General features: G+C 33.9%; 1 long non-coding RNA gene across 1 annotated transcript; it reads left to right on the top strand.

Annotated features, from left to right (window-relative positions):
• The first annotated feature begins 10,030 nt into the window (after positions 1-10,030).
• On the top strand, positions 10,031-10,257 carry LOC149540213 (uncharacterized). Its single transcript, XR_016355985.1, has 2 exons — positions 10,031-10,122; positions 10,206-10,257. It is a non-coding gene; the product is annotated as an uncharacterized LOC149540213 (long non-coding RNA).
• The last annotated feature ends 6,175 nt before the right edge of the window (positions 10,258-16,432 follow it).

Genomic DNA, 16,432 nt, shown 5'->3' with positions numbered 1-16,432 from the left:
TGTTTTGTCTTTGAGTGCATAACTATATTTTTGGATATATTGATTGCACTAGTGTTATCATAGTTGATAACTAGATGTTCCTCTATTTTATCCTAAATTCATTCAAACATTTTTTTGATCAAAACAACATGAGTGTAATTCATCATTGTAACAACATTATTTTATTCATTAATTGACTGTGATATGAAGCTTTGCTTCTTCCTGTTTTAGGAAATCAGTCCTCCCCCAAGAAAGAATGCACCTCCAGTTGTGCTCTTCCTATCATCTATGTTTCCTCCCCAATCAACATCTATGAAGATAATAAGTTGAAAGGTACCTTTTTGAGGATACCATAGACCATATTCCTTAGCACCCTTTAGATACTAAAAGATTCTTTTCACATCTATCATGTGTGGTTCCTTTGGGTTGGCCAAAAATCTAGCCTCTAGCCCAACCACTTGTGCTATGTTTGATCTTATGTACACCACATATTGTAATTTACCAATAATGGATTGGTAAAGTGCCTCATTCACTTTAGGGATTTCATCCTCTTTTGATAGATTGTAATTGGTTGTCATTGGAGTACCTATTAGTCTTGCTTCCTCCATACCAAATATCTTTAGTATTTCTTTCACATACTTAGTCGTCCATATGACTATTCCTCCTTCCAATTAGGATACTTGAAGTCCAATTAATATATTGATTAATCCAATCATGGAAATTTCAAACTCCTTCATAGATTATACAAAATAAACACTTAATCTATCATCTCCTCCAAAAATGATATTATCCATGAAGATCTCTGCAATCAACAAGCTTGTATTTGTTTCTTGCTTCATGTATAGATTGTAGTTATTAGCAGTTCTTATAACATAATTTTTTATTATGTATGAGTTTAGCCTCTCATACCATGATCTTGGTGCCTACAAAATTATGCAGTGCCATGATAGTAGTCATATATCATCCTTCAACACCAGAAGCAATGTCATAGTTCCCACCAAATGAATATGTCCACAAGTGACAACCCAAACCCAAAATTTTGATCCAATAGTAGTACATTCCCTTGTTCAACAGCCATGGTTAGCAAACAATCAATGCTTTGAACATGATTTGACAGATACTATCCCTGGCATGTACGCTTTTGACATAATGATGTAATTAGTTAATAAATTACTAATTACATCATGATCAAACACTATGGAATCAACACTATTGTAGTAAAGCATGTGTGGAAGTAGACTAAAAGGACTTCAACATTGTTGTGATGGCTCTGAAATGGCCAACATAATCCCTACCAGTTACAAAGATACAAGGATGTACCTGAAGTTATTTTACATGCTGTTTAGTTGGGCCAAATACAAGTGCAAAGACTCCTTGTCCATCAAGGTTCTAAATTTGCTAGAGCACATTTCAATAGTCCAATATCTCAAGAGAAGGAAAAAATCCAAAATTTGAAGCCCATCAAAATATTTTACCACAACTGGCACCACAGGGAAGAACATTATAGTTTACTTCTTTATGTTTTAAAAAAAGATTAGGGACCCCCATTGCCTAAATGGTGCAGTCATACAATATAAACAATTGCAATCTGGCAAGTCCTGCTGCCTGAAATTGGTGAAAGTCCCATTCATAGGAACCCCAAGAAGGCCAAACACAAAGACCAATTGATATTTCTTCAAGACATAGCATATAAATATCATTCTACTGATGCCTTTGATTCTAAGGACCTTGCTACTGTGCCTACTGCTGCTGTGCCTGTTGGTTTAGTGGGTGAGTCTATTGAGTAAATGGCTATGAATACAGATTAAGCGGCCCTTGAAAATATAGGAAAAGATTACAATTGTCCTAAGCTCCCAAATTTTGTTGTTTATGCAGTATCAAACAAAGTTAACAAATAGAGAATGCTAACTAACATTTGAAATCAATTTCTTCTCAGTTCTTATCTGTGACTGAAGTGGTCCAGCCAAGCCAAAGTGAGACTATGATGTCTCATCCTGTGTACGGTCATTAAAACCTACCTGCATAAAGAGGCCCTGGGACCCATGTGGCATATAGTTTGGTACAAAATTATGTCAAAATTAAGACTTGCCAACATTGAGTTTTACATATTTGAAACTCAATGAGCGTTTGAAATCATTGAGCTGCTTAAAGCAAAAAATGAATGCAAACTAAATTAATATTTTGAGATACAGCAAGTAGCAGATTGTATGAACATAAAGAATCATTATACAAGGAATAATCTAAGGCCTGATCAAAGAGCTACAAATATCAAAGTACATAAAGGAACTGACAATGGAACCATGAATAATTGTGATATATATCAAGCAACATCATAAGCATGAAAAAATTAGACATGCTACAAGAACCTTTGGGTACCCAAGGCATAAATCACTTATAAGTAAACCATTGAATTCTTTCTTGAAAGTGTAAAAGCCAGGGCAGGTACAAAGCTATACCACATTACTTAGATCAAAATTCACAAAACATAGGTACCAGGTTTGATCAATTCAATGTTCAAAAACCACAATTACTTGGTCCAACAAATTGATTTGTTCAGGAGATCCATAAAAATTGGAAATCCAGAACCCAACAAAGAATTCACTAAAATTTGTATAGGAATTGAAAAGCCAAGGATGAATTGGACAAATTTTCTTGGTACAAAAAATTTGGATCAAGTTGAATTTGATTTAAAACTAACCAGATTTGGTAACTACGTAAGAAAGTCCACCATCTCACACTTTAGCATGAAAAGTCAATCAAAATCAAAGACAACATGAATACAACACACTTTGCACCAGGACATATACCATTTTTCAATTACCTATTAAATAGGAATTTCAACCTAAAGAAAGTGGGGATAACAAAATAGAGCAATCATGCAAAAGATTGGAAGCCTATCATGCAACTGCCTATAGAATTTCTAATTTTACTGCCACAAAACATTATATGCATACAACCAAAGAAGATCTTCCTTGCTATTGCTATCCTCATCCCATAATATGATTTAATTTGGAAAAATGCAAGAGATAGGGAAAACACAAACAATATGCACTAGCTTCAAAATAATGTCTCGCTTGACTCCCTCAACATATGAAAAAGATTGCCAAAAATATATCGAAACATATTACAACTGTTATATAAGAAAATAATAGTGTGTGAACATTCTTAAGCAAACAATGAGTGAACATTCTTAAGAAAACAATGAGTGAACATTCTCCTTGGGGCATCCTATTGAAAAAAGCTACAAAAGGTAGTCGACAGATACCAAAAAGTCAGAGATGTATATCCAATCAAAATCATATATCCTATCAAAATCTATATTTTCAAATCAATATAGTCTACACATAACAAAAAATCAAAGATGTAAATCCAACAAAAATATAAATCTACAGATCAAGTTAATGACTCGCCTGAGAAATGAAATCATTTCTAGTATTTGATACTGAGCAACCACTTTGGGAATTTTGATTCAAAAAGTCTCCAGGGAAGGCACTTTGCGTTTTTTGGGTGACATACTCAACACCATATCCACCTTGGGATGCCTATGTAAAAACTTATACAGTAAGATTGCAATTCAAAACTGTAAAAATTTGCCTAAGGGCAAAATTCACCAAGGAAGTAAGAACTCAAACACAAGCACAACTATAGATGAAAAGAGAGAGTATGATCAGAATGACGATATATTCAATATGCCATGTTAAAGAGTAAAGTAGGAGTGCCTTTATATAAAGGCCTCTGAGATACATCTAGAATGCCTTGTAATCAACATCATGATAAGTCATACAACTAGACACATGTCCACTAGATACGGGTTATCCTCCATTAAGCACAAAAGTATGTGCAATGATGTGAGGATAAGCCTACAAGGGTGTGACACACAAATTAGTGTTGTAGACACCATATGCTAAAATGGTGTGTTAATTCCTTTGGTGTAGACACCATGTGCACAAAAGAGGTGCAAACCCCAGAGGTGCGGACCTCTGTGTTGTCAACATGAAAACTCACAAGAGTGCACATACTCCTAGGTGACTAATAAATAAATAATAAAAAATATGTATTAACCTAAGTAAATTTAAGTAAGTGTAAATGGTAAATACTTATTTACACCAACACCCCCCTTAAGTACAACTTAGGGGAATGCCATTAAGCTTACAAAAACTAGGATGCAATGCATGATGGGTCCCAACTACTAGGTCATGTTAGGTATCCATGTACAAAATGAAAATGCAAACGAAATCTCTCATAAAGTAGGGAAAGAGGGAAAACCTCATGGGAAAAACCCTCCCCCAAAAAGAGAGATGAAAGAAGATGCATGGATGGATGGAGTAATCAAGACCCCCCATTACAACATACATCTAGTATATACAAGAGAAAAATGGAGAAAGACAAAACCTCCTAAGAGGAAAAAGTCCCCCCCAAAAAGGAGAAGGAGACGAGGTAGTCCCCCAAAAGTAGTGTGCCAATAAGTGAGAAATGCTCCAATGTAGAAGCTAATCCATGACCATAGAATGATGCTCCTCCCTTTTGAAATAAAAAAATGCAAGGGTACCTGTGAGATGCATCCCCTATATGGAGAAGGAATCTCTATGATGACCGGTGTCTCTGAAACTTGTTCAAAAGTCCCTGTGTCGATACTGGTGATGGCTTCCCCCAAAACTGCTGAGAAGAAGTGTAGATAAAACAAGGAGTGATGTAGAAACTATTTCAAAAAACCAACAGTCTTCTCAAATGTGAAAGACACCTCCTGCAAATGTTGTAAATGAGAATCCACAATCGCGCCAACTTGGAAAGATTGATCATGTAGAGAATGGACTTGAGGGTCAGAGTGGGCCCTCACAACAACTGGGCAAGGATCCTCAGCAAAGAGAAGTGATAGATCATCATAAAAGTCTCCCATATCTGCTGTGTGTAACTCCAAGAATAGAGCTGAAATGTCTAACAATAAGTCATCACCTAGAAGACCATGGTACCCTACAGTGCTAAAGTACATGAATCTATCACTGCGGCAAAAGAAGTATTCACCTCAAAAAGAAGATGAATGTCATCAAGAATGTCTCCCACATCTTCAATGTAAGACTCCATGAATAGGTCTGCAAGGGGAGAAAGGAAGTCGTCACATGAAGGTAGAGTAGGAAGACATAAAGGGTCCTACTACATTGAATTTGAAACATCTATGGTTGGAACTGGATCAGTAGGAGCAACAGGAGCCGGAGGTGTGATCTCATTTGAAGAGGAGTCAACTACAATTGGAGGTAAAAGATCTTCTAGGAATGGAGGAATGTTTGGATTTCCATAGGTCTCCCAAAGATGTATCCAAAAGACATGTGGATCATATGACTTAATGTCAAACATTGTATGCAGAATGTCAACATCTATAAATAGAAAGAGAGTACGACAAACGATTTCAATCTGGTCACCATTATACTCAAGATCTCTTGCATATGGCAGTGCATTGTGTTGATTGAGATATTTGATAACAAGTTGACTCCATTCTTGATAGTTGTCTGGGGTCAAATAAATCAAATCTTACTCTTCCATGATGGACTAATCAATGTAACCTTGAAGAAATCAAGGAGAATCAAAGAAACCCCCCCTAATGTATGATTTAGGCACTTGGTAGCCACTTGCCAATTTAGGGCCTATTTCTAAAAGTAGTATTTTTGTCTACAGAACCTATAATTTGATTTTAGATCTGAAAAGTAGACAAAAAAAATGCACTTTCAAAACAAATGGAACCTAATTTGGAGTCCAAATGAGCCTGTACTAAGCATTTTAAGTGGCAAAAATCAAGATTTTGGAGTTGTAAAAAAATTCAGAAATAGAGATCTCAAACCACCTACACCAATGTGTAGATCACAAAATTATACCCCAAAACAAAAAAAATTGCTCGCAAATAGGAGTCCGTACGAGGGAGATATCATTGTTTGAAAATTGCTGTTGCTGTTATTTTTTCTAAATTGCTGTTGCGCCTCCAAAAATCAAATGGCTCTAGATTTTGCCTCAGATGTCCGATTTGGATGAAACAAAATCCGATTTGAGGGTTTTTGGACCTTTTGAATGTGATGCAAATATTTGATTTGCACCAACAAGCTCCAATCTTCACCTGCAAAAAATCTCTCCTATGGCCCTATGGCCAAAAAATTTCTGGAAAATAATGCAGATTCAAAATAAATAGCAGAGATGCAGATGAAAAAAGTGCAGATATGAAAATTAAATGTACAGATCTGAAATGATCATACCAATTTTGCAAATCGGTCCTTTAGGTGCCAGTTTGCAAAAAAAATGCCTCACAATTGACTTTGGCCTAGGGTAGGCAACTTTATAGCCAATTTTCATTAAATCAACATTCCAGATGCAATGGCAAGGTTAGATCTGGCTCTAGATGCTCCCAATTTCTACAGTACTCTAGATTCGAGCTAAGGTGCTGAAGTAATCAATGGTCTCAAATGATTATGTGATGAGGAAATCTCCAAGTTGCTCTGATACCATGTAAGAATTTTCCTAAGAGAAAAATTCACCCAGGAACTAAGAACTCAAACATAAGCACAACTGTAGACCAAGAGAGAGAGTATGATCAGAATGATGATATATTCAATAAGCCATGTTAAAGAGTACACTAGGAGTGCCTGTATATAAAGGCCTCTGAGATACATCTAGAATGCCTCATAATCAACATCATGATAACTCATACAACTAGGCACATGTCCACCAGATATGGGTTATCCTCCGTTAAGCACGAAAGTATGTGCGATGATGTGAGGATAAGCCTACAAGGGTGTGACACGTAAATCAGTGTTGTAGACACCATGTGCATAAAAGAGGTGCAGACCCCTGTGTTGTCAACATGACAACTCACAAGAGTGCACATACTCCCAGGTGACTAATAAATAAATAATACAAAATATGCATTAACCTAAGTAAACTTAAGTAAGTGTAAATAGTAAATACTTATTTACACCAACAAAAATGAATATTCAATTAAAGTCTATAAGTTCACACAATAATTCCAAACTAAAATCTAAGAACCATCACCTGAGTATTAAAGTCAGCTACATTGTAAGCCACGAGAGAGCCTTGACTCTTGAAATCTTCCCAAAGAAAATCCTGGATAGAAGGCTTTTACTTCAAATTTATGATTTTCAATTTGACAATATACATCACAAAAAATCTATCTACTTGTTTTGTTACAAATCACTTGTTGACATCATTAATTTAAACATCTTTTACCTTCTTTGGTTTCTGAAACTATACCATGCTCTGCTTCAAATTGTTTAGTGGCCCTTCTACTAAGTATTCGTATTCCTATAAAGAAACATAAATGACATTACAGAACTTTAGTGACTTGTATATACATCACATAAACATGCATATCAGACCATGATTTCAGATAATAGAGAATAAGCATTACCTTATAATGAGAGAGTAAACCATTCCAAAGTGGTTGTTTGCTTAAAACCTTTGGATTCCCCAAAACAACAATACCATAGCGAGCTCGTGTAAGTGCAACATTCAGCCTCTAGGGATTATTCAAAAATCCAGTACCCTAAAGTAACATGCAAAACAATCAAGTTTCATATTTCCTAAAGTGTAGTCAATCCATTAGCCACAAGAAAGATATTTTAGGTTCCAATTTTCTCATCCAGAATGTCCAAAGGTTATACATCTTCATACCTGATGCTCATTACGTAAGACAATATTACTTAAGACAATATTATATAATCTTTTTCATGACCCTAAAATGAATCCACACTTGCAACCTACAAAAAATGCTATAAAAATTAACACTCAAATGTAAATGCTGTTAATAAATGGAGAAGGTAGAAAACAACCAATACCTCAATTTCCTTATAAAAGTTGTTGAGGCAATGCACCATGTCTGACCATGTGATTAACAATGTAGGCCCACTATCCTTCATATGGTGTGATTACCTCAATCTATGAAAAGTAACACAGTGAGTACAAAATATAGAAAAGAGCTTTACAAACCAAAAACATTCTTTGACAAAAACAAATAATACCTGGCCAGGAATTACACCAATTTCTCAAAAAAGTTGTTACAATCTTCTCCACATTTGTAGATTCAGTTCTATTTAGATAAGATGTTCCACTTGCACTTATCTCTTCTTGTCCCATCTAAAACAAGAAATTTTCAATAAACTTTGAATTTTGAACAGAAAATATTACTGATAATAGCAGCAATTGTAATCTACTAAATTCACAAGGCACAAACATAAGAAATAATAATAATACATAAATTTGGTTGCCCTCCTGCACATAAAAGAACATGGGCCGATTTGGCACTGGCCATGGAAAATCAATTCCAGCTAACTGTCTCTCAATTATAGTTACACCATTCTGAAGTGTGCCTTCATAGAAGTTGTTTGAAGGAAATTCAGATAAAGAAGGATCTATACAATATTGAACCTGCAAAGGATGAAAACTCAATCTATAAATTCTTTTCAATGCATCTCAATTTATTAACAAATTTAGATTATTCAAATATCGTTAGCAGATAAAATTCAAATGAGCACAGAGTGCAAGATCATTTCCAAATAGCAGCTTCAATTCTATGAAGCTACTGCAACATACATGCATTAACTATCTATGGATGCTAGAACAAAAACAACAATCATGCTAAGTAAAATGAACTTTGTTTGTAAGCTATAGAATTTTAGAATAAATGATGAAATTGAGACATAACAACTAAGAAATAATCTTCATGCAATTTATAATAATGAGACATACAATACTACTTTGACCATTACATCAGACTATACATCTCTTGTGTATTGTACCATACAAGCAATAATTCATCTGCTAGTACTTGATTGGAATATATAATAAGTGTTGGTTAATGTGATCTTCATTTTGAACATACTAGAACACAAACAATAATCTAACCTCTAATCTGAAAGGCTTAACACCCAAGAGTACAAGTCACTCGAACAAAGACTGTGCAAGACCAACACTAGCTGCCTTCTTACACATTACCATAGGACCAAGTTGGCAGTGATCTCCAACTAGTATCACTTAAATTTGACATAAATAAAAAATATTAGTACTATGGCACCTATATTGAATAGGGAAAACAACTACTAATAAATCAAAATATACATTGTTAGAAAATTGTTGGTGTTCAATATTCTAATTCAATTAAATGCAGGAGAATAAGAATAATGTAAACAATATGCACTTGTAACTCTGAGCTTATTGCTTGCTTTGCTCCAAGAACTAATGGAATCAAGCACTCAAGTTTAGTGGCTTGTGTGGACTCATCAATGAGGACTTGTAGAATTAGCAAACTATGTGTTAGAATGTCCATTGTGAGAATGTGATCAAGTTTGTTATAAGTAAACACATTATTTGTTATTTAATGAATGGAAGTCAATGGTGTTGACCAACCTAATGAAACCTGAAGTTTGATAGTCGAGGATTATCGACACCAATGCACATAGAGAAAATGACATCAACACTTTGAGCTATCTCTCTCTCTGTTGCTGTAAGTGCCTTATAATTTTTTTCATCAACACTTGATAGTTCCCCTATTAGAATAGTTAGAACGTAGGTATTATTCAACCTTAATAAATAATGTACAGGGGTACATGTTTCAAAAATGATTCATGTCAAAAAGAGATATTAGACTACACTCATAACCACAGGAAATGTTGTTAACACTATTCATCAATTATATATCATAGAATCTATTATATATTTCAAAATTAACATGAACTTTAGTGAAAACATATTGAGTCCCAACCAAGCCATATAGGCATAATGGACCATGGTTGGGAACAAAGTATTTTTCTACCTTACCAAATTTAGGTTTGAGTTGTATTTTTCAATTCTTATGCCATGGTTAAAAAATGAATCATTTGTTAAAATAGACATCAGTTTATAAAAATGACATTTTAATGCTTTATAAAAAGTGAGCAAGGATCTTATGATATATGTCAAAAGGTTCGTGTTCATTTTCATTTTCAGTAGGGATAAAATATGAAAGAAGTTAATCAGAATTGTTTTATTATTATTAGTTTTATTCGTAAAAAATGAAGGTACGTACTGTCTTGGAATGATCCCTACTCCTCCTCTAGAATTTGACACCTGCCTTGGAGACCTGTACAGTGTAGCGTGGATGGAAGACAGGTTTGTCATACTTTTTTATAAGCAATCCAATGAAAGACCTTAACTCATAGCAAGCATATTGGGATTTATATTTATATTTATAGTGAAGAGCACAACACTATATTGGAAACCATAAAGCAGCAGTATGGAGTGGTACTTATATTTCATAGGTCTTGAGGTAGTTTGGTAATCCTGCCCCCAGAACACCAGGATTTTTAGAATATTTTTAGTTCTATTTATAAATTATTAGGGAAGTTTCACTATTTTACAATGAAGCCACTAGTAATGATGAATTATTTCGTAAAAATATTTCCTGATTAAAAGGGTTTGGATTAATGATCAGGTGTTTCCCAGATCTCACATTATCCTTATCTCTATATCATCTAGCAAAAATACTTCATCCAATTAGTGTATGGACACAAAATCTAATGCCTCCTAGGCTAGGGTCCTATTAGGGGGGTTTCAAGATATATGTTTTAAGGTCACATGAAGTCAGAAAATTTGCTTCTTTGTTGACTCAATAGTTTTCTCAAAAATAGAAGCTCCTAGTTTTTAGGGGTGCAAATTTGGCTTGGTTGTGGGGCAGGGGGGTGGGGGGGGGGGGGGGGTGCAGGCGGGCTAAAAGAATGCCCCATCAGATTAACCCGTGTGAATTGAATATGCTAAATAACAAAATTGATGAAATCACAACTTCCATATATTTTGGAGCTAAAATTTCAACCTTGACCTACCCTTCAAAATTCATGAAACCATTAACTGTAAAAAAATCCTAAACAATCTCAGCAACACCCAAAGCAATTGTTTAGAAAGCCCCCTCCATGGAACTCCACCCTAACCATGCAAAATGAAATATTCAACAGATAAATATGAGTTTTGACATCCTAATCTTGCCACTTCAACATATAAGCAGTTTAATATTTGCTGCATGCCCATGCATAGAGAAACATATTTTAATTTGCACATATATATCATACTCTGTACAAGTCTAAACAACAGCTATATACTCTGTTCTATGTAGTATATATATTTAATTTGAAAAGTAGTGACTTTAAAATATTTCGTTGAATGATTTTATCTCTCTATGCGGTAGTGAATATACTAACTGCAGAATGATTGTTATGATATTTATGTGTTTTCTTATGTGAAAGAAAGAATATTGAACGATGGTTCATACATGGGCTCCCATGTGATGCAATATGGTGACATTCCCATTAGTGATGAGTCATTATCCTTTTATGTGGGCTTTGACCTTGCCAATGCTAATGCTACCTTTGAGAACAGTTTACCACGATATCTTACAGATAAAAACCCTACATTTATAAATCAGCACGATGCAGATCTTCTTCACCTATGGAAAAAGGTTGGTAAACAAAACAAATGCGATTCATTTTGCTATCTTGTACGATTGTGTAAAACTTGTTCATGTCAAACTAGATTTGGTGTACAAAATGCATTGTGGACATCAAGTGTCACCAGTTTCTTTGTTCTGAAACATTCATCTAGCATCTTTTAGAAAAAGATTTTGGCATCATTATATTTGTTTTATCTGATCAAGGACATTCATGGAAGATATTTTGGTCGTAAGCTAATCTATAACTGAAATTGGGGCTTTCCTCCTTTGCAGTATCAGAGATCTACGGTTGATTCCCCAGAAAAAAATGAAGGCTGAAACAGAACTTGTTGAAACCATAGCACATCCGTCACATGTGGATAAAAGCTTATTGGAAAGCTTTTGTTTGGATCAGAAATAGGCTCTTCTGTTTTGAGTGCTGTGCAACCACGTGGGCAACCTTTGGTTGATGATTGGGACTGCCTCAAAGCATTGGTAATGATTATTTCTTATATTTGTTAATTGCATTAGTCATATGTAGTTTGTCACTTCTACATTATAGAATAATAATAAAATGAAATAATAACCAAAACAATGTTAACTTTTACCTCTTATGCTTTCTTCATACCAAGTTCTAAATCGACAGTAAGATTACATGTAATGTTAAGAAAAATTTTCAATGCTAGTATTTTATGGAATTTTTTGTTGTTGCTAATGTTGGTTGTCTATGATAGGTACACACATAAAAATCCCATTGTGGGCCACTTTCCCAGTATGGGATGAAACACATGCATTCTCTAGCAAATATCTGTAAGAAAGGTATTGATGTGGATACCATTGCTAAAGTTTCATCTGAGGCATGCATTAAAATCCCAACTGTAAAATGGAGTTTACTTGTATTTTAGTTGGTTAGACAGACTGATCCCTCATAATGCAACTATTATGCCAAGAAAGATTTACCCTGTAATTATGTAAATATCATCTCAATCTATTTTAGATTGGTAATTAAGCTGGAATTTGAGCATTCAGTAAAACTTATTATAGATATTATTGAAAATATACTTTGTAGCTTTGTTTCACCATACCAATTCATGTAAAGCCAAAATAGTGATGTTTCAGTAGTTGAAAGTTATGTAGCTATCCAAAATCCAAATATGTTATGTGCAGCATCACTTTGTAGACTTGCAATGAGGATCAAACAAAAGAGAAAAAATGGAACTTGCTCAGCAGATGTATTGAGATATATTTGATCTATAGAATTGAGTTCAACATCTTATAATTGTGACTATATTCATGTTAAGCCATGACATTGTGATTCTATACATTGATGAAAGTTCTCTTGATTTAGCCTACCCTCAGTCAACATATGAATATATCAATTGGAAAAATAGCTAAAATATAATAAGTGTTTCATTTTCAATCTTGAAATTCAGATCATTTCTAATTCAAAGTGACCCAAGAAACTTCTTATTGTACCAAACACATTGATACTATTTTATGTTTAAAATTCTCTTCTATCAATTCAAAAATGAAAAATAGATTTTAGCATTTATTAGATCCCTATGATTGAATCTGTAGTTATCTAGAATGTGGCCAATTAGCCATAGCTCATGACAAACATTTATTCAATTGTACTGCTTGGTCTTGCTAGTTTATAATCCTGTCCAAGGTGTTGGTTATAACCTAAAGATATTTTGGGGATAAACATAGTAAGCTACTTAATTTTGAGGATTCAATTTTTTATGAGTTCCATGATGTTGAGAATGACAGGAGCTTGTTAATAACTTGATTGATATCTACAGTTCAAAAGTAGCTTCTTGTGTGGAAGGAGCAAGGTTTTTAAGAAATGATTCATCTTTTTTCCATAGGATTTTAAATATATCCAAGGATCGCTACAAAGCTTCTGCGCTGGAAAGTAGTGATTGTCAAGAGAAGTTTCCTACCTGTCTTACAAAAACAAAGGTCATGATAGATTAACAAAGGAAGGCAACCGCATATAGTGGTAGAACCACTACACTTTAAAATGATATGAGATTTTAATAAGGAATACTCTAGTGCTACACTTAAAACTGGATCTTAGGATGTCTGAAATGGTAGTTTGAAGGAAAAATAGGTCATAGTTTAGGTCTGTACATAAAACAAACTAGGTTACTTTTTAAAGGAAAAGATAAAATAGAAGTGAGTTAAATAACATAGATTTACATTCCATGCTGAGTAATCTAGATTCAAAAAGGATGAAGAGGAAATATGTGCCTAAATAAAAAAGTAGTCATAAAAGATCATCAATAAGGATTTGAAGATGCTTCTAAGAAAAATAGTGTGAACATCCACAATTTTGCCAATTTCCACTAGAATTCTTCATCTCAGGTCCACTTGATTATGGAAGACAACTATTAGCTACTCCCTACCAGAGATAATGTTCACTAATTATTACCAAATTAAAAAGAAGTTTTGATTTTATTAATAAGGGGCCAAAGCAACAACAATTTTTCTTTCTAAACTAGCATTGTTTTATGAAGTTAAATGGCTAGTTATTAATTTACAAAAATAAGATTAGCACCCTAATTAGAATGATTGTAAGGTGCCATCATGCAGATCCATGTTGTCTAGAATGAAAAGGAAACCATCAATGGTGCATCCAATTTGTGTTGATCTAGTTTTGTAATTCACCTAAAAATGAAAGCATGGCACAACCTTGATTGGGAGAAATTTTATTACCTGTTAGTTGAAAATAAAACCATTTCAATAGGAAAGGGTGCACGACTTATTAAATTTTTATGTACTTCTCATACAGTTTATTTGGATTGTCAAGCGAAAGCATCATAGATGAGGTTTGAACATGATACAAACTATGATGCTTTTCAAAGAAAATATTTAAATCACACAGATCAACATTATATGCAAAGCAATCCAGATCTAGAAAAGCTGAAGACAAAAGATATGACTAATTAATTAACATAGACCTAAAAGATACTAATAGAGGATTTGAAGATGATTTAAAGAAAAATGGTGTAAATACACATGATTTTTCCAGTGCACACTATAAATCTTATAGTCAGGTCTGTTTGAAGGCAGAAAACAACTATCAACTACTGATTGCTAAAGATAATGTTCACCAATTACTACACATTGAGTCACAGGCTTTTCTTTTATTCATGAAAACAACACAAATTTTCCTTTCTAAATTAGTATCCTTTCTTGGATTTGGATATCTTGTAATTTTTTGTGAAGACAGAGTAGTTCCCTTATAGGAACCAATGTGAGTTGCCATCATGTAGACCCACTTTGTCTAGAATAAAAGACAAAGCATTTATGCCACATCCAATTTGTGCTCGACTAGTGAAATACGCCTCTAGCATGGATGTAAAGCACAATGAGAATGAGAGAAATTTTGTTACCTATTACCTAAAAATGAAACTAGTTGAGGAGGCAAGGGTGCATGAGTTGTCAAAACTTCATGTGCTTCTCAAACAATTTATGTGGATAACAGGCAAAGTCTTCACATACCCTCATACATTTTAATATTGAAACATAATCAATATTTTTTTGATAGGGAATGTTTAGTAAAATGAAACAGAGAAAAAGAAACGTAGTTGCAGTAGCACCCTTCTACCAAAAAAACACACCTAGTATACAATAATGGATAAGATCAAGACAACAATAGTAATTACTCATTGCTAAAGAATGTGGCATCAAACAGCCACCAAGACAATTGGGTTTTGGGTGTACTAACATCTCCTAGTAGCTATATATAAGCGTAATTTATTGGTGACATCATTCTTGCCCAAGATATAGAAAAATTAATTCAAAAGACACTAAAGAGTATGATATGGTTCAGGCCAAGTTTTACATCAAAAGGCTACCTAATTAGGTGCTGGAAATCCTATTGCTATTTACTTAGAGTTGTGACTTTTAGGTGTCATAAGGATGGATTGATTCCTCTTCCAGTTATGTGTAACCTGGTATATGGAACAATATGCTTGGAGATGCAGAATTCCTCCACAGAAGAATTGCAAATTCAGGCATAAGAATAAATAGCATGCTCCAGAAGTTATAGAAAATCAAAATATAAAAGTTGAAGAAATCCACAATCAAAGTTTTTGACATAATATGCTTCGTACTTGACCTTCCCTCATTGCCACTCTCTTACTTTACAAATTATTTCCTAGACAAACAAAAATAACTAAAGCTTTGATTACATATCCAATTGTCAAAAGCATTTTCCTCATCTTCAAATATCAAAGGGCTTATAAATAAATTCCCCTAGAGTTGAAAGTAAAACTTAATGCATTCTTCCCAGACACTTTATTGTATTCACTTCTGCACTGTAAATCAATGCTATTGGTGCTGCCTCATCCCAGTCCAAGTTTTTTTTTCCAGCAATAGAACCATCAGAATCTACAAAATTTGCTCTGTAGCACAACAGTCTGAGTTGCACTCACACAATGATTCTGATTTCAAAATAAGCTTCAATAGAGATATTGGATACATAAGTTTTAAGTAGACTCTACTCTAGCTTCAGCAAAATAATTATTAAGTGGGATGCCTAATAATTGTTTAGAGGGTTCAATAACATCAACTGATCAGAAATTGACTCAATCAATTTGTCAAGAGATATATGCACCGTGAAGGCCTTGGATACAAGACTCACTGTATCTATTAGTATACTTCACACTTTCCTTTTGCTACCTAATTTGGATAGGTAATCAATCTATTGGTATTCTGTTTCTATTTGTTCTCTGTATGTAAGCTTAAGGGAAATAACAACAATTACCATATCTAAATAAATATTCAAATACATAAAGAGCTATATCATAAAAAAAAGTTTCTAAAACAATCTAAACAAAAATTTGAGGATAGAAACCACCTATTACTTCAAAATTTCTAGAGCAATCATATCAGAATGAGTGATATGGATCACAAATTGTGACTCTTGTGTTATTTTTTTTGCAACCACCTATTTGTTTTGCAATATATGTATTGTTCTATTAACAACATTTT

Source organism: Cupressus sempervirens, chromosome 9, assembly GCF_028749045.1.
Source record: "Cupressus sempervirens isolate cs-2001-9-10 chromosome 9, ASM2874904v1, whole genome shotgun sequence".
Classification (NCBI taxonomy): domain Eukaryota; kingdom Viridiplantae; phylum Streptophyta; class Pinopsida; order Cupressales; family Cupressaceae; genus Cupressus; species Cupressus sempervirens.
Note: the sequence above shows the minus strand (reverse complement) of the source record. Positions and strands in the feature narration are given on the sequence as shown.